This window comes from Triticum dicoccoides, chromosome 6B (genome assembly GCF_002162155.2).
Source record: "Triticum dicoccoides isolate Atlit2015 ecotype Zavitan chromosome 6B, WEW_v2.0, whole genome shotgun sequence".
In the NCBI taxonomy this organism is placed as follows: Eukaryota; Viridiplantae; Streptophyta; class Magnoliopsida; order Poales; family Poaceae; genus Triticum; species Triticum dicoccoides.
This window is the reverse complement of record NC_041391.1, coordinates 314,528,651-314,553,603: the sequence shown is the minus strand read 5'-3', so window position 1 is coordinate 314,553,603 and position 24,953 is coordinate 314,528,651.

The following is a 24,953-nucleotide window of genomic DNA, read 5'->3' as shown; positions in this document are numbered from 1 at the left end:
TAAGAAAAAGCTCGAGGCGTGCGGGAGAGGCTGGCTTGACGATCTCCCATCTGGGTTGTGGTCCATCTGCATCACCGCGACCAAGCCTACAGGAGAGACCCCGTTCTTCCTCGTCGACAGAGCTGAGGCGGTCCTCCCTCACGAGGTCAGGCATCTCTCCCCGTGGATCCTGGCATTCGATGAGGCGCGTCAGGATGCCTCGCGGGGGATGGACCTCATGTTGGGGGAGGAACGACATCACCAAGCCTCGCTCCGAGCTGCGAGGTACCAGCATGCGCTGCGGCGATACCACTACTGCAACATGTGTTCCAAGACCCTCGAGGTGGGTGACCTCGTCCTGAGGCGGACGCTCTCTAGGGAAGGGCTTCACAACCTCTCCCTCATGTGGGAGGGCCCGTTCAGGATCGCCCATGTCTCCAGGCCTGGCGCCACGCACCTGGAGATGCAGGACGCGGTCCCCATCCAGAATGCTTGGAACATCTAGCACCTCCGAAAGTTCTACCCGTAAAGAAGGCTCTGCGCCTATGAAGGTCTCCGGTCGTGACACGCTCACGTAATAATGTGTTGGGGCCGCGCCCCAGAGTCTCTTGAGCGTCGCCCTTGGGCCTCATGGGGGCTCCCTCCCACGTCCTAGTGGCAGCACTTAGCTCCGCGCTGGTGTGAACACTAGTATAGGCGCCGGACGCAGCTGTTCTTTTGCTTGCTTTCTATATCTGATTTGCGACTTCTTGAATGGAATTTGGAGTTTCAGCGTCTCTTCTTGAGGGTTAGGAATTTTTCTTCTTGCCTCGTTCGATTCTCTCAGGCTTTAACTCAGGAGGAGTGGCAGTTGCCCGTCGCTCCTCCTAGCGCGTCCCGCGCATGGGGATGGGCAGGTGTGTGCACTTCGGGCTTGCCCACAAACACACCATGCCAAAGCCTCAGTCCCTGGCCCTGTGGCGTATCTGTCCTCGCGTTATGCTCTCGAACGAGCTTGCAGGCACTGCGCCTCCAGGGCCTCCTAGTTCTACAGCTATGAGGGCCCCTCCCCTCCTGAATCCTGGTGACCACTGGGTCACACCTCGATGAGGAACGCTCCCGCGGCACGGAAGTTCACCATAGAAGCTCTATGATAAGTTATGCCAACCACAATCAATGGCAACACGAGTATCAGGAGGAAGCATGGAAATAATAACATAACGGCGCAAGCGTCATAGTCCATTACACGCCCTAGTAGGGCCTCCTACTTCTTCTTTTTTGCAGCAGAAAGAGAAAGAAAAAAATAAAAGTAGGTGCACGTCGACGGCAGCTCCTAAGGTCCGGCTCCGGCAGTACCCGGGCTCACTTAGATCCCTCCTCCCGCTTCACCGAGGCGTAGCAGCGACGCAGCTCGTCCCCCCTCCTGGTCTGGGCTCGGCAACGCGGCGGCTCATCAAAGTCGTCGTCGCTGGAACCTTTTGCGGAGGAGAAGCCGTCGCTGCTGGAGGCGGCACGGCCATCGCCAAGGGCGAGGTCATCACCAGCGACGACGCCGCACCTCCGTCCGCCGTCATCACTACCGTTGTCGTCGATGTAGCTCTCCGGCAGCACCCTACGCGCGGGACATCCTCCCCGAAAATCCTCATGCGGAGGGTCGTGATGCCGCCATACCTGAAGTGGAGGGTGCACCTCCCGCGCAGGTGTCGTGCGCAGGAAAACAACTTTCACCCACGGTTTAGGAACACTTTGTCGGCGGCCGTGACCTCGGCCTCCACCCACAAGGCCTTGCTGCAGCAGTAGTTGGCTTGAAGCCAGAAGCCACCAGGTCCCCCGGCCGGCAGTGCGCTCGTGAAGAAGCGCGGGAGCCGGAGCCAGGCACCTGCAGGATTCTCCGCCCACACCAAGAACTCCGCGGGAGAGTCGGCCGAGTGGGACCGCGACCGTGGTGACCGGATGGACACCGCACTCCTCGCCTCCTCGCAGTAGCTCCCCTGACCGTGGCGGCTTCCACCGCAAGAAGATGCGCCCCCAAGACCACCAGAGCAGCGCTAGCCTTTGAGGGAGGATGCCCACACCAGCGGGCACAGAGCGGCAGGTTTCCTCTTTGGTGCAAAGGAGGCAAGCATAGGTGCAGAGACCCAAGGAATCAACCAAAGGTTGTTGTTTGTGTGCAACAAGACTAGGACCGACAGAGCGGCAGGATGGATGTCATCATCGAGCCCACCACAACATCATAATCAGAAGCTTTGCCGGTGATGACCACCTTTCGTCAGGATCGAGTGTACTACTTGTCCCCTTCCAAATTTGGCTGTTGTGGGATCCCTTCCCGCCTAAGTTTTGGGGGAAGAGGACTAAGTCCACTATAAGTATAGCCTAGCCACCACCATAGAAGAGATAGACTCATCGAATCCTCGATCCCTTGGGAGACAAAGCTCCAGGAGCTCATCACAAGAACAAGCCTCCTGAGGCTCTTTTTCTCCTTGTACTAGTTCACCCTCAGCCCCTCGCGAGGCCAATCCACCACAAAGTAGGAGTAAGATTTTACACCGCAAGGTGGCCCAAACCTGGGTAAACGATCGTGTCCTTTTCCTTCCCGTTCATCGAGCTACGTCGTGAGAGCAGCAGGTCAATCAGCTTGAGAGGTTCAGTTTTTCGCACACGCCCCTGAGTTTGAACCTTTCTTGGGTCCGCAGAGCCCAGAATCCGACAATTAAGTCTTCACTTCGGAAGTTTTTGGGCGACCCGAAGACTACCTCCAATGTGATCCTTCCTGTGAAGCGAGCTTCGGCGCTAGGTATGACACCCTTGAAAGTGGTGGTGCTGGGCTTGATCCTAGATGAATCAATGCCCATTTTCCTGATCATATCTGCATAGATTAGGTTGAGGATGTTTCCTTGATCCATGAGGACGCGTGTCTAATAGAACCCATTGACAATGGAGTCCAAGACTGAAAGTGCGTTCCGTCGACTAGAGGGGGGTGAATAAGCCATTTTTATGAATTCTTCATTGAGGAATTTCAGGGTGAGGAAATTCCTAAGTGAAGAACTACTTGCAGCAGAAAAAGTACTCAGGTATAAGCATAACAGAGCAACAACATAGTCATCATGATGAAATGAAAGACAAACACAGAGTACAGAAATCATAAACACAAGATAGGCAAGATGAAGACAACACAGACTGAAGAAATAGGATTGAGGAATTAGAGAAAGTCTTCAGTCAAAGTCTTCAGTCAGTAATGATCTGGTATATCAACACATAACTGAGGAAATGAAAGGGTTGAGGAAATAGAACCAGTTAGCTTGGCGAAGACAATGATTTGGTAGACCAGTTCCAACTGTTGTGACAGTTGTACATCTGGTTGGAGCGGCTGAGTATTTAAACTCGAGGACACACAATCCTCATCATATTCTCCTTGAGCTAAGATCACATAGACCTCGCCCAACAGTAGTGGTATGTCTTCACACGTGACTTCCAAACCTTCACAGACTTGGTCACTCGACAATCCACAATTCCTCTTGGATGCTCAGACCATGAGGCCTAACCGTCTGGAGGATACACAGTCCTCAAAGGTAACAAGCGTCGGTTCCACACAGGAACAATCTCTACAGTGATGCTCAATCACTTTGGGGTTGTAGGTTTGGGTTTGGGATTTTGGTTTTCCTCACTTGATGATTTTTGCTCAAAGTCCTCGGAGGATGGGATGCTCTCAAATGACAAGTGTCAGTTTCTCTCGGAGCAGCCAACCAGCTAGTGGTTGTAGGGGGTGGCTATTTATAGCCTAGGGAGCAGCCCGACATGATAAGACATAAATGCCCTTGGCTGATATGACCGTTAGGTGGTAGGATATTTTGGAACAGCTGGCGCGCGGCACAGCAACGGTCGGATATTTTGAGGTTCGAATTCCTCAGGGCTATCATGATCCTCACTGTGTAGGCAATCCGCACTGTCAAATTCCTAACTCCTCAGTCAGAACAAATTCCTTAGGGACCAGAAGATCTTCGTCTCTGTCACTGAAGAAATTGACTGAACTGATATGACAATTCCAATGGCTTCACTCGAAGTATTGGGTAGGTGTAGGATTTTGAGATGAGCATCACTTGGAAATCAGTTTCCTTAGTATTACCTCGACCCCCTTTAACAGTACGGTGTTTCCTATGACTCAAGAAAGAGAAAAAGAAACTACGAAAACAAAAGTCTTCACGCTTCAGATTCCTCGCATGAATATCCAAGTCTTAAGGGTCACACCAATTTCTTCACTTTCAAAGTCTTTAGTAGAACCAAAGTCTTCAGCCGAAGACATTCATTTTTAGGGGTTGACTTTCACTGTCAATATCAAACTCCTCATTGACTTATAGAGCCTGTGTACACTCACAAACATATTATTCCCTTAACCTATAAGTCTTTAATACACCAAAATCACTAAGGGGCACTAGATGCGCTTACAATCTCCCCGTTTTTGGTGATTGATGACAATATAGGTTATGTTTTCAACGGGGATAAACATATGAATTGAAAGTACGCAATATTGAGGAATTTGATTGCAAGATATAGAAGAACTCCCCCTGAGGTTGTGCATAGTGAGGAATTTGCTTTTGAAGCAATGCACATTTGAAGAGTAGAATCATGGAGAACTCCCCCTATATCTTGTAATTCATACACGCATTTAACATATGAAATGAAGAATTTGAAATGCATGATGAAGTATGGTGACTGATGTAATTCAGAATGCGTGCATAGCATATATGAGGAAATAGCATGCAGAAAAACAAAGCAAAAGTATCAGGTCACCATCGGACTTAAGTTTACAACTCATTCAACAAACACTTCAGAAGAGTGAGAGTTGCAACTTAACAACAAATGCCCATATATATAGACCCGCTTGAAGACTAACTCAAATTTCTCCCCCTTTGTCATCAAATGACTAAAAGGGATGAAAAGTGAGGACTAACGCCCCTGAAGAATATCATCACGAGGTCGATGGAGGAGCGTCAGCGTTTTTGGGGTCGGTTGATGTAGCAGGGCCTACTGCAGTGTCGTCCAGATCTTCATTTTCATCAGTATCTCGGGATGAGGAATATGAGCTAGGCACCAAAGGAGGAACTTCAGCCTTCTTGAATTTCTTTGGAGAAGGCTTAGACTAGCCGAAGTCCGACTTGAAGCCCATATGCTAGAGATCCTCATCACCATAGAAATGAGACAGGATAGCCCAGGTGCGATCAAAAACTTCATTGAGGTAGTAATGGTTCTTCTTCACTGAATTATATGTGCCAGTCATGTTGTGAAGAATAGAACCAAACTGATGCTTTACCCATTTATGATTGCAATCCACCTTTTGATGAAGACTGAGGAGAAGCTCATGATCAGTCATCACCCTTGGAGCTGTTGCCTGAGGACTTTGCTTAGATGCATTGGCGGCAGAATCATGAGTAGAAAAGTCATCATTGGTGGAGTATGAAGCAGCTTTGCGAAACTATCCATCCAATGGACGATTGCCCTCATCGATAATTGCAGTGGCCTTGCCCTTCTCATCAGCTGAGGAAATATCCGCTTGAGGACTTCAATTGGGGGCAAGTAACTGCCATGGTTGAGTGTATCAGCTTTGTAGTTGAGTGAAGACCTTGATCTGATGAATCTCATAATCCAAGGAGCGTAACATTTGCCAAAGTCCTCATGAAGAAATCATGGTAGTTCACGGTAATACTGTGCATGATGTTGAAAAGCAGATTCTTCATGATGCCAACGATTTCTTCATCATTTCAGTCGTGGCCTTTGATTGGACTCATTGTCTTTGTCAGAATACGGTAGACAGTCCTAGGCACATATTGCAATTCCTTCACAAGGAATTTTGTCCTTGAGGCTTGACCAGGCTTCAATGGCTTCATCAACACTTGCATAAAGTGATCAGACAGTTCAGTTTCAGAATAGATGAGACGTGCACCTTCTGGGGGAGGACTGACAGGCATGGCACGAAGCAATTCAGTGGCCGGTGCCTTATAGTGAGTATTTTTGGTCATCCAGTCCAACACCCATGAGTTCACATCTTCAGCATTGCCAGTGATGTGCAGCGTCGCATAGAATTGAAGAATGAGTTCTTCATTCCAATCATAGATTTTAGTGCAGAAGTTTAGCAGTCCAGCATCATGAATAGCAGCGAGGACTGGTGTGAAGCAAGGCAGTGATTCCATATCCAAGTGAGGAATATGCTCATGGTCGAAGACTTTGTCCTTGTTAAAAAGCACTGAAGAATAGAAATTTTCTTGACTGGTTGTCCAGAAGCGCTTCCTCCTCAGACGAGCAGAATCATAGGGATTGTAGTTAGTGAGGAATACATGCTCATTGAAGAAGGCATCAGCCTTGAACTTTGGAGTCTTGCAGAATGGATTCTTTGGCTGGGGCTGAGGAGCGACAGTCAGTTGCAATACAACCTCTAGAATCTCAATTTCTGGAGCCGCGGGCTGAGGAATTTCAGCTTCTGCTTCATTTGCAGCCTGGGCCTCCATTTCTTCAGCATCATTTTCATCAGCACTTGTGGCTGGAATTTCCTCATGAATGGAAGGGGCAGTATGTATTTCTTCAGAGCCCATCTGAACTTCTGTTGGTGCTGGGGACTGAGGAATTTGTTGTAGTGGTGTGAACAGAGGAGAGTTGGGGTGTTGACTATCCCAAAAATCATCGTTCATCACTAGAGTGGTGCAACCAATGTCCACATCCTCATCCACTTCCATTTCTTCAATGCCGGCGTCTTCAGCAGTGAACTGAGGTGTTGGCAAGGATACCTGAGGGGTTGAAGTGATAACATCAGCTTCAATTTCTTCATCCATCTGCTCTGTGGAAGAAGTAGAGGGATCTTCTTCAGCAGATTCTTTAGGAATCTGATATTCTTCTCCAAAAGGAACGATTTCCTTTGATGGCATGCTTGAAAGAGGAACAACATCAATGGGATTGTCAATTGAACTTGTCAAAATCTTCGCCTTCTTGGGGGCAAAGATTCTGAGGCAGCTGATGTAGCGACCCGACCCGAATGGATCAAGTCTCTGTGCTTAAGTATCATCCCTGGATCGGTATGCTAACACACACAGTACTCGAGGATTTATAACAGAGGTAAATCACATGTATAAAATAACGTAAATACTATTACCTCAATCCAAATAGCGGAAGTAACAAGGTTGTGGATTCCCATCAACACCAACGGCAAAGTTGAGTGTAGAAATCGTAACCCTAATGTATCACTTACTCGTCGTAAGATCCTGCAACATGAGACGTTGCAGCCACAAAGGATCAGTACATTGAATGTACTGGCAAATTCACACCATAGAGCAATGATGAATAAAGGCTATCACTACATGCATATTTGGCTGGTGGAGGCTCTATGGTTACAGTTTTTGCGTAAAGCCAATTTTTCCCTACTACAAAGGAATAAATTTATTTAACTATCATGGTGGTTGTTAAACATTGAGAATGGTTGACACCATTCTCAATCCCAATTAAAAGTACTCATTAACAACCCAACAATATTAATTTAAAGTAACATGATGAGATTCACATGATATCAAGGTACTAGATACTCAAGATGTCCATAACTGGGGACACAGCTAACCATGATTAGTTTGTTACACTCTGCAGAGGTTTGCGCACTTTTCCCCACATGACTCGATCTCCTCCATTTGGTTTCTCGCACTACATGGTGTTTGAGAAACGGATGACCGAGACATAGTCTTTCAGAAGCGCTTGCACCTTACGTAAAGGGTAGACCGTACCAACCTACATCCCCTACATCAGGTAGTCTACCCTGTAAGAGTTCGCACCACTTAGTCAACTATGCTAGAGCCCATAGTAGCATGTGGCTGCACACGAAAGTTTCTAGCATGAATTATCTTATGATCCCTTTGAGCCTGGGTGGCGGTCCGAAGAAAAACAGGCAAGTCCTGGAAACCAGGTGCCTCAATCCACCCAGATGTGTGTTTAAGTTGCCACCTTAAATAAACCATTAATTTAACAAACTCACATCTGTCATGGATACACTCACCCAATCCACGTCTACTAGCATAGCATGGCATAATAAGCAAACGTAGAAGTAACTCCCAAAGGTTTGATAATAATACAGGTAATAGGTACTACCTCACCTACTTCCCAAAACCCACAATTTAATTAGGTCCTAGTCATGCAATGTTTGAGGATTGATCTAATGCATAAAACTAGGTAGTAGAAAAGGTATGATCAAAGTGTTACTTGCCTGCAATGTTGATGAAGGTGATTCGTACTCAAAACTCTTGATAGTTCTACTCGTCACACTCCGGTCAATCTATCGTGAGCAAGCAATAGTAACCACACATAAGCAATCACTCAAAAGATCGGAAAGAACGAGGAAAACAATTCGAAAAACTTTGAAACCAAGCAAATGACTCTTGCAACAGAAAACTATTTCTAACAGTACCAAAATTAAGTGAATTTGGCCTTATCAGAAAGTTTGGTTCAAGAGCTTCGATTTGCAAAAAGAATCAACTCAAACGGGGTTATAAAACTCAAGTTACGATCAAACGAAGTTCAAATACTAAACTGTTTGAAATCCAAATTTTAAACTTTCAAAAACATGTTTAAGTTGTTTTACTTGATATAGGAGATCATAACGAAGAAGTGGGTGTTGGTTTCGTTGGATTTGGATAAACGAGCAAGAAGTTGTGCTAAAAAGAATATCAGGGACTAAACTGTAAATAAAATACTTACAGATGAGTCCTTGGCCGAAAATAACAGAAAAAGAAAAAAATAAAAAGTGAACGTTCGTTACTGAACGCTATCGAACGAATTCGTTCGCTGCGAAGGTATAAACAGCGAATGTTCATAGGATTAACTAAAAAAACTGAAAACCGATCTATAAAGAAAACCGGTCGGGCTTTTTTTGCGGTTTTTACCGGCTTGGTGAAATAAACCGACGGTGGATCTGGTGACGGCGGCATTCTCCGGCGAGGCGGGGCGGTGGCGACAGCGAGCTCCGACGATGGGCGTCAAGGGCAGGGCGAGGCGTCCGGCGACGGCAGTAGGCGGCGCGGAGGCGGCGGAGAGCGGTAGCGGCGTCAGGGTGGTGAGGAGGAGGTGAAGGCAGCGGATCTCGTCGGGCGGCGGCGGTTGGCGAACTCCGGCAGCGGAGTGCGGTGAGATGCGAGGGCGGCGGCTCGAGCAGAGAGAGAGAGAGGGGGGGGGCGTGTGCGATTTAAATAGAGGGAGGGAGGCGAACCTCGGGAGGAGTCCCGAGCTCCCACAGCTCCGGCGGCGGAGTCCTGCCGGACTCCGGCAGGGAAGGCGGTGGCGGCTCAGGCTGGGTTGGCGACTTGGGCCGGCCCAGTCGGCGGAACAGTTTTTTTTAAAACATTTTTCCAGACAAACAAACTTAATAAAACAAAATAAATAAAACATATTATATAGGCATATAATATATCAAAATTTTCAGAAAAAGATTTTCTACAGCGTGGACATTTTTATAGCATCAAATAAAATTCACACTAATTTAAATAACTCAAACATTGCTATTGCTCTAATAAAATCCAATAAAAATCATTTTAAAAAATACCAAAATTATTCAAATTTATTTCTCTCCAATTTTCTGATGTAGGGAATCATGTTACCCTATTTTCCATATATTTTATTTTTGGAGAAAAATAATTTGAGTAAAACTCAAATAACTCCAATTGAAAATAAATTCAAACTAACTTTGTATTTAATTCTTTGAAACTCCCAACTCATATTTCATATGTTTTGAAGAAGTCATTTTATCTTCGCTCGTGAAAATCATTGAGTTGCATAAAGTTTCTGAATTGGAAAAAATATTTCCAAATGGAATTCAAATATTTTCAACACCCCTTGTCATTTAAATAAATGGAAGAAGTCATGTCATCTTCTCTCCAGGGTTTTGTGGTGAAAAGAATTTGAATTCATGAAAATCAGAAAAGAAAATGAAAGTTTGGGAAAGTCCTTTTATTCCCTCTCATTGAACTTTCAAAAAGTTTCGAATTCACTCACTTTCAGTCAATCAATCCAAACTATCTATTTAATATAACATTCCAAAATTTAGAATTTTGGGATGTTACAAACCTACCACCCTTAAAATGAATCTCGTCCTCGAGATTCGGAGAGGCTAGAAAGAAATAGGTTAGGTTTGGGGTCTTCTCAAAAATCCATCGATCGTCTCCGGGGGTCTCGGGTGCTACCACCCTTAGAAGCATGGTTACGGTTCCATCAAAACTCATATACTCCATCCTTATTGTTGACAGTGGCAGTCTTCTCAGATCTTCAAGATAATTCCTTCTCTGGGCTCTTCCGGTAGCGGCATAACCTTTTCTTAATTCCTGTATCCATTTCATCCTGGTAAGGTTATTCCGATACTGGGTCTTCCTTAGCTGACGGGTCTGGCGCCAATACTAAACAACTATCGATATCTCATGGTGGTCAACAATTTATGGTTTCTCCTGCAGGAAATGGGTCTGGGTTGCCTCACCGTATATCCTACGATTGGCAGCAACTGCCTTGTACAAGGAAAAAAATACTTATACCATTCTAAGGTTCAAACAAGGTTTTGATCGTCGTCTCTCTACTATAGGTAAGCCACTCAGATTTACCATCCCACATAGCAAGGCGAATAATAAGAGTAAGTCGATATGGTGATCAATCCATCCCGCACCCAAATCATTACCTTGTATATAGTTTAGCGAATCTCGCATTCTAACACTCGGTCATCCTCACCGGCATTGCATAATTTCTCTTGTCAACGAACCAAGTTTGGATAAATCCATTGATTCTACAAGCCAAACAAACATCTACCGTTTTCTTCACAACTCTCAGGTTTTGCGTAAACTCCTATAAAATCATCTGTGGGTAAGGTCATAACCTCTTCCAGGGTTTTTCCTTCAGCAAGAGCGTGCTTGCTTCTTGGCAGGTCCTGGGGCCCGTGGGTTATGGCCCATCTCATCACTTGTAAACCTTGAACTCATCATCGCGGGCAACTGATCGTTATTCCAACATTCAACTTCCAGCTTCCTAGCATACTCAAAATCCATCCAATTGTAATGTCTTTCTTCCTTCTATTTGTACCAAACTAAGACGTGATTACTCAGACTCATCTTGGAATTTCCATTGATCCATATTTCCAACATCATACCTCCTTTATATCCAATGGTAATACATCTCTTCATCCTCGTGGGATATCCCACATACCGAGATAAAAACTTATACTTTATCAAGTCCATACTCCACTTCGTGGAACATCATTATCCTTTCCAGGGTCAAGCATCCTTACAGAGAAATATTGTCCATCTATGCATGGCACTTCTTCAACTAGAAACATGAAACACATCATGAACTCCTGACAGTCCTTCAGGTGACTCCAACTTGTTGGCCACTTCTCCCATACGCTCCAAAACTCGGTATGGTCCTACAAATCTCGGGGCTAACTTTCCCTTAACTCCAATTTGTTTAACTCCTCGCAGAGGGGACACACGAAGACATGCTTTTTCTCCAATTTCATAGACAACCTCCTTGCGTTTTTTAGTCCGCATAACTCTTCTTCCTGGACTGAGCTACCTTCAGTCTATCTTGAATCAACTTAACATTCTCTTCTGACTCCTTGATCATATTTGGTCCAAACAACTAACGGACTCCAACTTCATCCCACATCAACGGTGTCTGGCTCCTTCTCCCATACAAAGCTTCAAAAGGGGCCATCTTCAAGCTGGCTGGGTAACTGTTGTTGTATGAGAACTCCACGTAAGGTAGATTATCATCACTACTAGATCCATAATCTAGCGCACACGCTCTCAGCATGTCCTCCAGAATCTAATTGACTCTCTCGGTCTATCAATCTGTCTGCGGATGAAAGGCTGTACTGAACTCTAGTCTAGTACCCAAAGTCCAGTGCAGCTGATTCCAAAACTTTGAGGTAAACTGTGTTCCTCTATCTGATATGATGGTCCTCGGAACTCCATGCAGACATACGATCCTGGTCAATTATATCTTGGCCAACTTCGCACTTGTATAGGTGGTTTTCACTGGGATAAAGTGAGCCACTTTGGTCAAGCGAATCAACTACTACCTAGATAGAATCATACCCCAATCGGGTTCTGGGAAATCCGGTAATGAAATCCATGCCAAGCTTATCCCACTTCCATTCGGGTATCTGCATAGGCTGTAGTAATCTCGCTGGCTTCTAATGCTCTGCTTTTACTCTCTCTGGCATACCTCACCTACGACTACATACTCCGCAATATCCTTTTTGATACCAGTCCACCTGATAGAGGCGGGGGTGTCCCGATCTTTCGATGAGATGATAACTATCGATTTGGTGAAGATGACTTTGACGATCCGACTACAAACGTGCACGACATTGCGCCTTAGCAATCGCTAAACCAACTCCGAAAGGTTATTGACCACGCTGGAGCACAATCAACCTGACCACGAAGGTCTATTCCTGCAAGCAATCGAAGAACAAGCAAGAATATGATAAAAGCAATCTGAATATTGCGAGTATATATGAAGTACTGATAAAGGTGGGGATCCGTAAGCGGTCTTGGTCTGGTCGTTGGACACAAACGAAGTACACGAAGTTGCAATGGCTAACTTTTAACTAAACAAATCCCAAGGAAAAGCTACTAGATGGATCTACTCATATAGGAGCAAGGGGTGGTGGTCAAGGAGGTGGGAGGACGTCCCAAGGCAGCCTAAAACTAAATCTAGGTCGTACAAGGCCAATGGGCCCAAGTGGAGGTGATGTAACACCTTTGGACTGGTAGTTTGACTCGGATTCTGCTGCAGCATCAGATTGTTTCATCCACAACTCAACGCTCCGGACGAATTTGAAGGTGATTCCAATTGGGTTGGAAAGGGCACGAAATCTAGTTTCCAACAAAAAAAGAATCACCCAATTCGGAGTCCGTATGAAAAACTTGTGTGCGTTTTGAGTCAGGTATGTCTGTGCAGTCCGAATCTGAATCCAGAACGTGAGAGACTTGGACTCTATCTTCTCTTGGGCCAAAAGTGACGTGAGAGAACTTTTTGGACAGCAAATAAACATCTCTTTCTTCCTTATCTTTATATGTGGATTGTACAAATGTCCCATACACCTGCAATTAGACAAAACACAAAAGTGTGTGAAGTATTTTTGTTCTGGATAACATAAATAGATTATTGAATAGTTTGCACTAGAAATCACCTGACAAATATGCATATATGCAATATTTTTGGTCATATCCAAGGTAGTCATGTCCTCATCATCCTCCCCTTCTTGAAAATAAAGCCGTCCTCGGCGTTGCTTAATCTGAAATGTGGCTAACAAAAGAGACAAGGTGTACATGTTGTATATGTATATATCATCCATTTTTACTTCCCTTGATTTTTGCATATATGACACATGAATAGATGAGTAACTTGCATAGTTCATAAAATCTAAAGCCAAAAAATTAGCAGAAGAAGTAGAAGGCATGAAAATATTGCAACTCAGTTTGCACATATAAGTGAAGCTCTTATTCATTTCAAAAGATTGACAATGTTCATCATTAAACCATCCCAACATTGGTGAGTAAACCTTACTTGCATCAAATTTACATGCTACAACATGCTTAAATAAGCAAACATGCAATAAGTCATTCAACACAGAATCATCACCAAGATTAGAGGTCATATCAAAATGATTAAACATTGATTCTTTTGCATCAATAGTTAATTCAATGGGTGCACTCAAAATTGTTGGTATTTCAGTTGTTTGATCACATGGCAAAGTCAAATTATCAACGTAGTCCTCTAAAATAGGTGGTGTGATCAAAGTAGTGGGTAGCTTATCAGATGGTGCATTCAAATTGACAAGGCATTCATCATTCTCATGTAGAGATGGAAGATCAGTACCTTTGTCATTACCTCTTATGATCAACTCAGATGATGTAGCCACTCTCGGGGGCGATGTGTCACATGGTGGAGGTGATGTAGTCCTGACAACAACGGATGTGGTTGTCATAGTATGCCTAGTAGTTGAAGGAACAATCATATCAACTCTTGGAATGTGCACCGTGCACTTGTTCTCCTCGTGGCCAACACGTCGTTTTATTTCCTGTTCAGCTTTGCAAGCAAGATGAAACAAATGGTCCATAGGATAACACTCTTCATGAATTAGTATCTCTTGAATATCACAGTTTAATCCTCCCCAAAATCTATTCATAAAATCATCTTCACTTTCTTCTAAAGAGGAATGCAACAAGGTAGTTTGTAAATCATCATAATATTTTGTTACAGTTTCACTACCTTGTTTTAAGTGTTGCAACTTCTTAATCATGTCACGAGTATAATAAGCAGGGACGAAAGTATGTCGCATGGCAAGTTTCAAATCATCCCAAGTAGTAGGTATATAATCAGGGTGTAACCGACAATATTCACTCCACCAAACCAAAGCATAACCAGTGAAAGAACCAACCGCAACCTTAACCTTTTTATGTTCATCGAAATTATGGGAAGCAAATATATTTTTTATGTCGAACTCCCATTCAATAAATAAAGCAGGTTTAAAACGGCCATTAAATGGTGGTATAGATACATTAACCTGATCATGTGCATTTGGATGTTTGTGCACCTCTCGTGATGGTTGTGGTATTTGCAAAGGTGGTGGCACGTCTCCCGCGATCGACGAAGCCCATGAATTGACTCTGGATCCTGTCATGATTAGTAGAACAAGAAACAACGTGCATCATGGACACCACGTGCATCTTCTACTTCAACTGCACCAGCACCTCCATCCGGTGCCACCTCCAGCCGTGATACAAGAAAACAGGCACAACCACCATTATCTGCCAAGAGCGCACCTGCGGGGCCTGCACAGCGTTCTTCTTCTTCCATGGCATCAACAGGGCACACAAGTGATATTATTTGTCGTCGTTGTAAGGGAGGAGGTCATTATGCGAGAGAATGCAAATCTCCGCGTGTGATGATTGCTACCGCGGATGGTGGATATGAGTCTGCTAGTGACTATGATGAGGAGACTTTGGCTCTTATTACACGTGAAGAACATGGTGGAGATGATTCTGATCATGAGATGCAATACATGGCTCCTGAAGACGCTGACAGGTATGAATGTTTAGTTGCTCAACGTGTTTTGAGTGTGCAGGTCACACAAGCTGAGCAAAATCAGAGGCACAATTTGTTCCATACCAAGGGAGTTGTGAAGGAACGTTCTGTGCGCGTCATCATAGACGGAGGGAGCTGCAACAACTTGGCTAGCATGGAGATGGTGGAGAAGCTTTCTCTCACCACAAGACCACATCCACATCCTTACTACATCCAATGGTTCAATAACAGCGGCAAGGTTAAGGTAACACGTACTGTTCGTGTGCATTTTAGTATCTCTACATATGCTGATTATGTTGATTGTGATGTGGTACCTATGCAAGCATGTTCCTTATTACTTGGTAGACCATGGCAATTTGATAAAAATTCTGTACAACATGGTAGAAACAATCACTATACTCTTGTTCATAAGGATAAAAATATTACTTTGCTTCCTATGACTCCTGATTCCATTTTGAAATTTGATATTAATAGAGCTAATAAAGCAAAACAGGAGACGAATAAGAGTGAAAATCAGATTGTGGCAAAAGAATTTGAGCAACAAATGAAGCCTAATAATAAACCATCTAGTGTTGCTTCTGAAATTAAATTGAAAAGTGCATGTTTATTTGCCACCAAATCTGATATTGATGAGCTAGATTTCAGCAAATCTGTTTGCTATGCTTTTGTGTGCAAAGAGGCATTATTTTCATTCGAGGACGTGCCTTCCTCTTTGCCTCCTGCTGTCACTAACATTTTGCAGGAGTTCGCTGACGTCTTTCCACAAGACGTGCCACCGGGATTACCGCCTATTCGAGGGATTGAGCATCAAATTGACTTAATTCCCGGTGCTTCACTGCCAAACCGTGCACCATACCATACCAATCCAGAGGAGACGAAGGAGATTATGCATCAAGTACAAGAGCTGCTCGACAAAGGTTATATACGCGAATCCCTTAGTCCTTGTGCTGTTCCTATTATTCTAGTGCCAAAAAAGGATGGTACATCACGTATGTGTGTTGATTGTAGAGGCATTAATAATATTACTATTCGTTATCGTCATCCTATTCCTAGGCTAGATGATATGCTTGATGAATTGAGTGGCTCTACAATATTCTCCAAAGTTGATTTGCGTAGTGGATACCATCAAATTCGTATGAAATTGGGAGATGAATGGAGATAAATTCGTATGAGATTGATTCTAGATAGATCCGATTTTTTTTCATCTCTCTTTTTTTTTCTCACGCTTTTTTTTCTTTTTCTTCTCTCTTTTTCTTTTTTTTTCCTCTCTTTTTTTCCTCTATCTTTTTTTCTCCCTCTTTCCAAGACAAACTAGATAAGATGCAGATTGGATCAGGCGAAGATGTGAATGACCTCAACTATGATTATGACAATGAATAGTGCGTAGCACGTGGTGGAAATTAATGGATGGAATGGTGGACAGCGAAAGGGATAATGATGCAGCGGCTGCGTGACTAATGTGAACAGAACTCGAAACTCAAAAGGAACTAGACACTAAGACCAGCAACTCGACACGATGATGCAACCGATAATTCAACTATGCAAGCAATGAAAAGAAAATTGCAAAGGCTCAGACTGGCTTGGACCAAGGATGAATAGATCTAACTCTTTTTTGTGGCTTTTTCTTGGACAATAGGTAAGAAAATAAATCTAATCTAGGAAAACTGGAAATTCTCACCGAGCAACCTGAAAACTGATACCACTTGATAGAGGCGGGGGTGTCCCGATCTTTCGATGAGATGATAACTATCGATTTGGTGAAGATGACTTTGATGATCCGACTACAAACGTGCACGACGTTGCGCCTTAGCAATCGCTAAACCAACTCCGAAAGGTTATTGACCATGCTGGAGCACAATCAACCTGACCACGAAGGTCTATTCCTGCAAGCAATCGAAGAACAAGCAAGAATATGATAAAAGCAATCTGAATATTGCGAGTATATATGAAGTATTGATAAAGGTGGGGATCCGTAAGCGGTCTTGGTCTGGTCGTTGGACACAAACGAAGTACACGAAGTTGCAATGGCTAACTTTTAACTAAACAAATCCCAAGGAAAAGCTACTAGATGGATCTACTTATATAGGAGCAAGGGGTGGCGGTCAAGGAGGTGGGAGGACGTCCCAAGGCAGACTAAAACTAAATCTAGGTCGTACAAGGCCAATGGGCCCAAGTGGAGGTGATGTAACACCTTTGGACTTGTAGTTTGACTCGGATTCTGCTGCAGCATCAGATTGTTTCATCCACAACTCAACGCTCCGGACGAATTTGAAGGTGATTCCAATTGGGTTGGAAAGTGCACGAAATCTAGTTTCCAACAAAAAAAGAATCACCCAATTCGGAGTCCGTATGAAAAACTTGTGTGCGTTTTGAGTCAGGTATGTCTGTGCAGTCCGAATCTGAATCCAGAACGTGAGAGACTTGGACTCTATCTTCTCTTGGGCCAAAAGTGACGTGAGAGAACTTTTTGGACAGTAAATAAACATCTCTTTCTTCCTTATCTTTATATGTGGATTGTACAAATGTCCCATACACCTGCAATTAGACAAAACACAAAAGTGTGTGAAGTATTTTTGTTCTGGATAACATAAATAGATTATTGAATAGTTTGCACTAGAAATCACCTGACAAATATGCATATATGCAATATTTTTGGTCATATCCAAGGTAGTCATGTCCTCATCACCACCAGAAACACTCCTTCAAATCCAAATACATCTTGGTGTTTCCAAGGCGAATCGAGTATGGTGAGTCATAAGTCTCTTGAAGTATTTACTTCCTGAACCATAAGATGTCGTGCTCATCCTTACGAAGACCTTTGGCCTTTCCTTTGCTCATCCTCTCTTTTATCTCAGCAATCTCCTTGTCATACTTCTGAGCTTCACAAATCTTTTCCAACAATGTAGACTGAACTTCCATTGTTGCAACAAAACCTTTGGGAACAATCTCCAACGGTAAGTTCCCTGAGATCCTCTTGCTAACTCCTTTGGAAATCTTCCGCTTATGAGGGTATTCGTCCTTGTTTTCTTTATGGTTGTGTCCTATTTCTCCACAAAGCTTGTATGCACAAGGTTTCTTCATATCCTTTCCATAAGGCCTCAACTTCTGGGACACAAACCGAGATTTTTGCAGAGTCAGCTTAAATTCTTCTCAAGTGGTTACTCTTTTCCATCCATTGATGGTTTGGTACATCCCCCACCAAGTAGCAGCAACTCTTACAAAGCACCGAAGAGCATGATGGGTCATATCCTTTCTGAGTACAGGGTTATTCTTCATGTGATTCTCCATGTTCTGAATCCATCGGTCCGTCTCCAATTTGACTCATCGGTCCAGAAAATATAAGCTCATCTCCATTCATCCTCTATTGGGTCCATGGGTTTCGGGTGGGATAAGAGAGATCGAGAGGGATGCACACAGTATAAACAATAGTTTTGAAAAGACAGATTTTATTGTGGCTGTCGGAAAAACAACAAACAAATGACAGCTCACAATCGTCGCATCTAACGTAACTATATAACAGGGCTTGGGTCTTGTAATGGTCTATAGATCTCAACGTCATCAAACTCTTCAAGTCTTGGTCATGTCTCCGATGGCTCCTTCTGATCATGCGTGTCCTTCTCAAGTTCTTTTGCCAAATCATCTCTGTTGACGCAAAGTCTATCATGACGTCCTTTAACATTTTTGGAGTTGCGTTCCAAACTTCCGGGTTTCAACATCCTTGGCATGAACCATGTCCTCCTATTCTTCAGCTCCTGACAAATCTCCGGTATTTCGAGGTTTTGTTCCTCCAATTTGGCTACTTCAGCTTCTGGTTCCTGAGTTCTTCACGAACTGCTTCTTTGACAACTACGGCTTCCTGCAAATCCACCCTAATCTTCTTGATGTAATATTCCAGATCCTGGTGATTCACCAGCTAAGGTTAAAACTTGATCTCTTGCTGGCAGGTGCTCCATTAGCCCTTTTGTCATCCAATTCTTCCGAAAGATGCATGCTTAACACCTCACGGTGACAATAACATGAGCGAGCGATAGCATCATGGATATCCATATTTATGACTATGTCTCTATCATGAGCTATCATTCCATAGTTGATATTTCCTGTCTTGGGGCTTTCTTGACAAAACTTTGAGTTCTAATGCTCCATGTTCAGGTTTTTCTCCGATACACCTTGATCTCGGGTATTGACAGCTTCCATAGTCTGTCAAGTTCCATAAGTGTAGCCTTCCTTGGTCATACCAAATCTGGAAATTCTTCATATTCTCCTAGTCTTCGAAGTCTTTATCCGTCGTAGTTTCCATCATTATAATGCTCGGTAAAATCCTCTTTATTCCAAAGTGGTCTTTAGTTGTCCGATATCTTGTACTTCTGGGAGTGGTCTCATCAGTCGAATCTTCGAGGGGTCAAAAAGGGGAAAGGGGTATGGTCTCACTAAAATGGAATATTTGAATAAGCTCAGAAGAGAAGAGAGGTAAAAGATTCTTTTGAATAGAAAGTTATAGAGAAAAATCTTTCCTATGGGCTTGCCAGTTTCTAGGGTCACGTCCTACAGTCAACATGTGCTCTGATACCATCTTGTAGCGACCCGACCCGAATGGATCAAGTCTCTGTGCTTAAGTGTCATCCCTGGATCGGTATGCTGACACACACAGTACTCGAGGATTTATAACAGAGGTAAATCACATGTATAAAATAACGTAAATACCATTACCTCAATCCAAATAGCGGAAGTAACAAGGTTGTGGATTCCCATCAACACCAACGGCAAAGTTGAGTGTAGAAATCGTAACCCTAACGTATCACTTACTCGTCGTAAGATCCTGCAACATGAGATGTTGCAGCCACAAAGGATCAGTACATTGAATGTACTGGCAAATTCACACCATAGAGCAATGATAAATAAAGGCTATCACTACATGCATATTTGGCTGGTGGAGGCTCTATGGTTACAGTTTTTGCGTAAAGCCAATTTTTCCCTACTACAAAGGAATAAATTTATTTAACTATCATGGTGGTTGTTAAACATTGAGAATGGTTGACAGCATTCTCAATCCCAATTAAAAGTACTCATTAACAACCCAACAATATTAATTTAAAGTAACATGATGAGATTCACATGATATCCAAGTACTAGATACTCAAGATGTCCATAACCGGGGACACGGCTAACCATGATTAGTTTGTTACACTCTGCAGAGGTTTGCGCACTTTTCCCCACATGACTCGGTCTCCTCCATTTGGGTTCTCGCACTACATGGTGTTTGAGAAACGGATGACCGAGACATAGTCTTTCAGAAGCGCTTGCACCTTACGTAAAGGGTAGACCGTACCAACCTACATCCCCTACATCAGCTAGTCTACCCTGTAAGAGTTCGCACCACTTAGTCAACTATGCTAGAGCCCATAGTAGCATGTGGCTGCACACAGAAGTTTCTAGCATGAATTATCTTATGATCCCTTTGAGCCTGGGTGGCGGTCCGATGAAAAACAGGCAAGTCTTGGAAACCAGGTGCCTCAATCCACCCAGATGTGTGTTTAAGTTGCCACCTTAAATAAACCATTAATTTAACAAACTCACATCTGTCATGGATACACTCACCCAATCCACGTCTACTAGCATAGCATGGCATAATAAGCAAACGTAGAAGTAACTCCCAAAGGTTTGATAATAATACAGGTAATAGGTACTACCTCATCTACTTCCCAAAACCCACAATTTAATTAGGTCCTAGTCATGCAATGTTTGAGGATTGATCTAATGCATAAAACTGGGTAGTAGAAAAGGTATGATCAAAGTGTTACTTGCCTGCAATGTTGACGAAGGTGATTCGCACTCAAAACTCTTGATAGTTCTACTCGTCACACTCCGGTTAATCTATCGTGAGCAAGCAATAGTAACCACACATAAGCAATCACTCAAAAGATCGAAAAGAACGAGGAAAACAATTCGAAAAACTTCGAAACCAAGCAAATGACTCTTGCAATAGAAAACTATTTCTAACAGTACCAAAATTAAGTGAATTTGGCCTTATCAGAAAGTTTGGTTCAAGAGCTTTGATTTGCACAAAGAATCAACTCAAACGGGGTTATAAAACTCAAGTTACGATCAAACGAAGTTCAAATACTAAACTGTTTGAAATCCAAATTTTAAACTTTCAAAAACATGTTTAAGTTGTTTTAGATCATAATGAAGAAGTGGGCGTTGGTTTCGTTGGATTTGGATAAACGAGCAAGAAGTTGTGCTAAAAAGAAGATCAGAGACTAAACTGTAAATAAAATACTTACAGATGAGTCCCTGGCCGAAAATAACAGAAAAAGAAAAAAAATAAAAAGTGAACGTTTGTTACTGAACGCTAACGAACGAATTCGTTCGCTGCGAAGGTATAAACAACGAATGTTCATAGGATTAACTAAAAAAACTGAAAATCTATCTATAAAGAAAACCGGTTGGGCTTTTTTTTTGCGGTTTTTACCGGCTTGGTGAAATAAACCGACGGTGGATCTGGTGACGGCGGCATTCTCCGGCAAGGCGGGGCAGTGGCAACGGCGAGCTCCGGCGACGGGCGTCGGCGGCAGGGCGAGGCGTCCGGCGACGGCAGTACGCGATGCGGAGGCGGCGGAGAGCGGCAACGGCGTCGGGGCGGTGAGGAGGAGGCGGCGGCGGCGATCTCGTCGGGCGGTGGCGGTTGGCGAACTCCAACGGTGGAGTGCGGTGAGATGCGAGGGCGGCGCGAGCAGGGAGAGAGAGAGAGAGAGGGGGGGGGCGGCGGACGGGGTCCAGGGGGCCCCGGGTGCGATTTAAATAGAGGGGGGGAGGCGAACCTCAGGAGGAGTCCCGAGCTCCCACGGCTCCGGCGGCGGAGTCCTGCCGGACTCCGGCAAGGAAGGTGGTGGCGGCGCGGGCTGGGTTGGCGACTTGGGCCGGCCTAGTCGGCGGAACAGTTTTTTTTAAACATTTTTCCAAACAAACAAACTTAATAAACCAAAATAAATAAAAAACATTATATAGGCATATAATATATCAAAATTTTCAGAAAAAGATTTTCTACAGCATGGACATTTTTATAGCATCAAATAAAGTTCACACTAATTTAAATAATTCAAACAGTGCTATTGCTCTAATAAAATCCAATAAAAATCATTTTAAAAAATACCAAAATTATTCTAATTTATTTCTCTCCAATTTTCTGATATAGGGAATCATGTTACCCTATTTTCCATATTTTTATTTTTGGAGAAAAATAATTTGATTAAAACTCAAATAACTCCAATTGAAAATAAATTCAAACAAACTTTGAATTTAATTCTTTGAAACTCCCAACTCATATTTCATATGTTTTGAAGAAGTCATTTTATCTTCGCTCATGAAAATCATTGAGTTGCATAAAGTTTCTGAATTGGAAAAAATACTTCCAAATAGAATCCAAATATTTTCAACACCCCTTGTCGTTTAAATAAATGGAAGAAGTCATGTCATCTTCTCTCCAGGGTTTTGTGGTGAAAAGAATTTGAATTCATGAAGATTAGAAAAGAAAATGAAAGTTTGGGAAAGTCCTTTTATTCCCTCTCATTGAACTTTCAAAAAGTTCCGAATTCACTCACTTTCAGTCAATCAATCAAACAATCAATCCAAACTATCTATTTAATATAACATTCCAAAATTTAGAATTTTGGGATGTTACAGCTGATGCTTTCCTCTTCTTCAGAGCAGCTCACTCCGCAGCTTTGGTTTTCTTCACTTCTAGAGCGGAAAGAAGAACTGGGGTTGGTGTTGGTGCAGGAGGGGCAGAGGAAATAGGGGTAATTTCTTCAGGCACAACTGATGCAGTTGGCCTGTCTTGAGCAATTTCTTCAGGCGTAGCAACAGATGCTTCAGCTGGCCTGGCAGATTCTTGAGGCGCAACACTAGTGGTTGCCCTGGTAGTTTCTTCAGAGGCTGGAATTTCTTCAGCAGCCCTGGTACTTGCATTTTCATCAGCAACCTGATTTTCATCAGCCGTGCTGGCATTTCCTTCAGTGGCTTGAGCAGATGCTTCAGCCGGAGTGACTCCAACATGCACAAGATCAGCAGCACTTGAAGTGAATTTCTTCGCCATCTCGACGAATCTGACCTTGGCTCCCAACCATTCTGCCTTGTAGGCGTCAAATTCATCACCAAGCTTTTTGATTTCAGATTGAAGTCCAATGGCTCAAGCAAAAGACTCCGAACATTATCTTTCAGAAAGCGCTACTTCTTATATTGAGCTTTCTTAGCCACTCTAGCTTGATCATATTTCCATTTTTTGTTCAGCAATGAATGTTGTCTGATATGGACAGCACAGGTGCTCTTGTCATTCCACCTTTACTGTCAAGTAAAATATCAGACAATCGAGAGGCTCGCTATGAAAGCAAGATGCAAAAGTATGTGGTTCGCGCCCTACGCCATAAGAAGATCATGTGTGCTATAGAACAGAGGGGGATCTTAGGTGTGAAGCCTGTTCCATACGCTACGCCCGTGCCTCAGGGAGAAGTGAAGCCCATAGTCAGAACACCTTGTCAATACTTCAACGTGGCCAGCAGAATGAAAGTTTGAAGGCTGCACCATCAAGTTCATTTTAGTTTTGGCCTAGCAACCATACATGCAAGTATATGTACGTGTGTTTTTTCCTGGTTTGTTCAGATTTCCTAGTTTACAACTTGTAATTGATGAGGAGTCCTCATCGTGTCCTAGTCTAGGTCGGGCTTAGCCCAGGTGTTACGCACCACCTATATAAGCAAGGGGTGCAGCTTTTTCTAGGTTTAGGTTTTAGTTTGGTCAAGAAAAATACTCAGAAGAGCATATGATGATGAGCGCCCCTCTATGTTCATGCTTTCCATGAATTGGGTCCGTGATCGCATGTGTTTTGGCGACTTGATCTCCAGGGCATAGCTTTGTTCGGTTCTTGTTCTTCAAGGAGCGATGCAGTCCTTTCTTTTTTTTCATCTACTACTACTAGTTCGTGAACTCCATCTGGCTAATTATTCCGCCGCAACCGCTAATCATCATTAGCATAATCCATCCATCTAATCTAGCTGCAGTACTACTATGCCTTAGCCCAGTACTTCCGCCCATACACATCTTATCTGGTTTGTTTTAATTCATCTGCTTCTGATCAATTCTAATCTGCTAGCTATTTGCACCGGTGAAAGATCAGGGACACCCCAACAATCATCTCAACGCTACTTGAGGCATATCAACTGGTATCAGAGAGCGCCAGGTTTATCACTGCGCGCGATGTCAACCGCAAGCAAGCGTGATGAGGATGAGGTGCAGGAGGATGATGGGCCACCGCAATATGGTTCCGATATGGACCCAGGTGTCCGTGCTATGTTCAAGGCTACATACCAGCACTTCGACAACCGCATGAAGGCCCTCGAAGAGACGGTGACCGACGGGTTCAATGCCATGCAGGCAGCCCTCCGTCGCCTAGAGGCAAGGGCAACCGGCGCGGCTGCTCCAGCGAGTGCACAACATGCCCTGCAGCAGTGAGCACCTCGACATGTCCGTGGCGCAGACGTTGCCAACAACAATAATGATGCCGAGTCCGAGGATGTTTCTGATTCTCGCGGCGACCTGCCTGGCCGACCATGACAGGATGCTCGTCCCCGTGATGACGGACCAAGGCGGCATCATGGTGAGGACGAGAACGGGGGTATTGGTAGAATAAAAATTACTATACCTTCGTTCACAGGCAAGGCCGGTCCTGAGGAGTATCTTGAGTGGGAGATGCGTGTGGAGCAGATTTTTGATAACCACCGTTACTCCGAGGAGCGGAAGATTCGGTTTGCTTCTCTTGAATTTTCAGGTTATGCATTAATTTGGTGGGATCAACTCAACCACAATGATGCACGACCAGAATCGTGGCGTGAGATGAAGCGTACAATGTG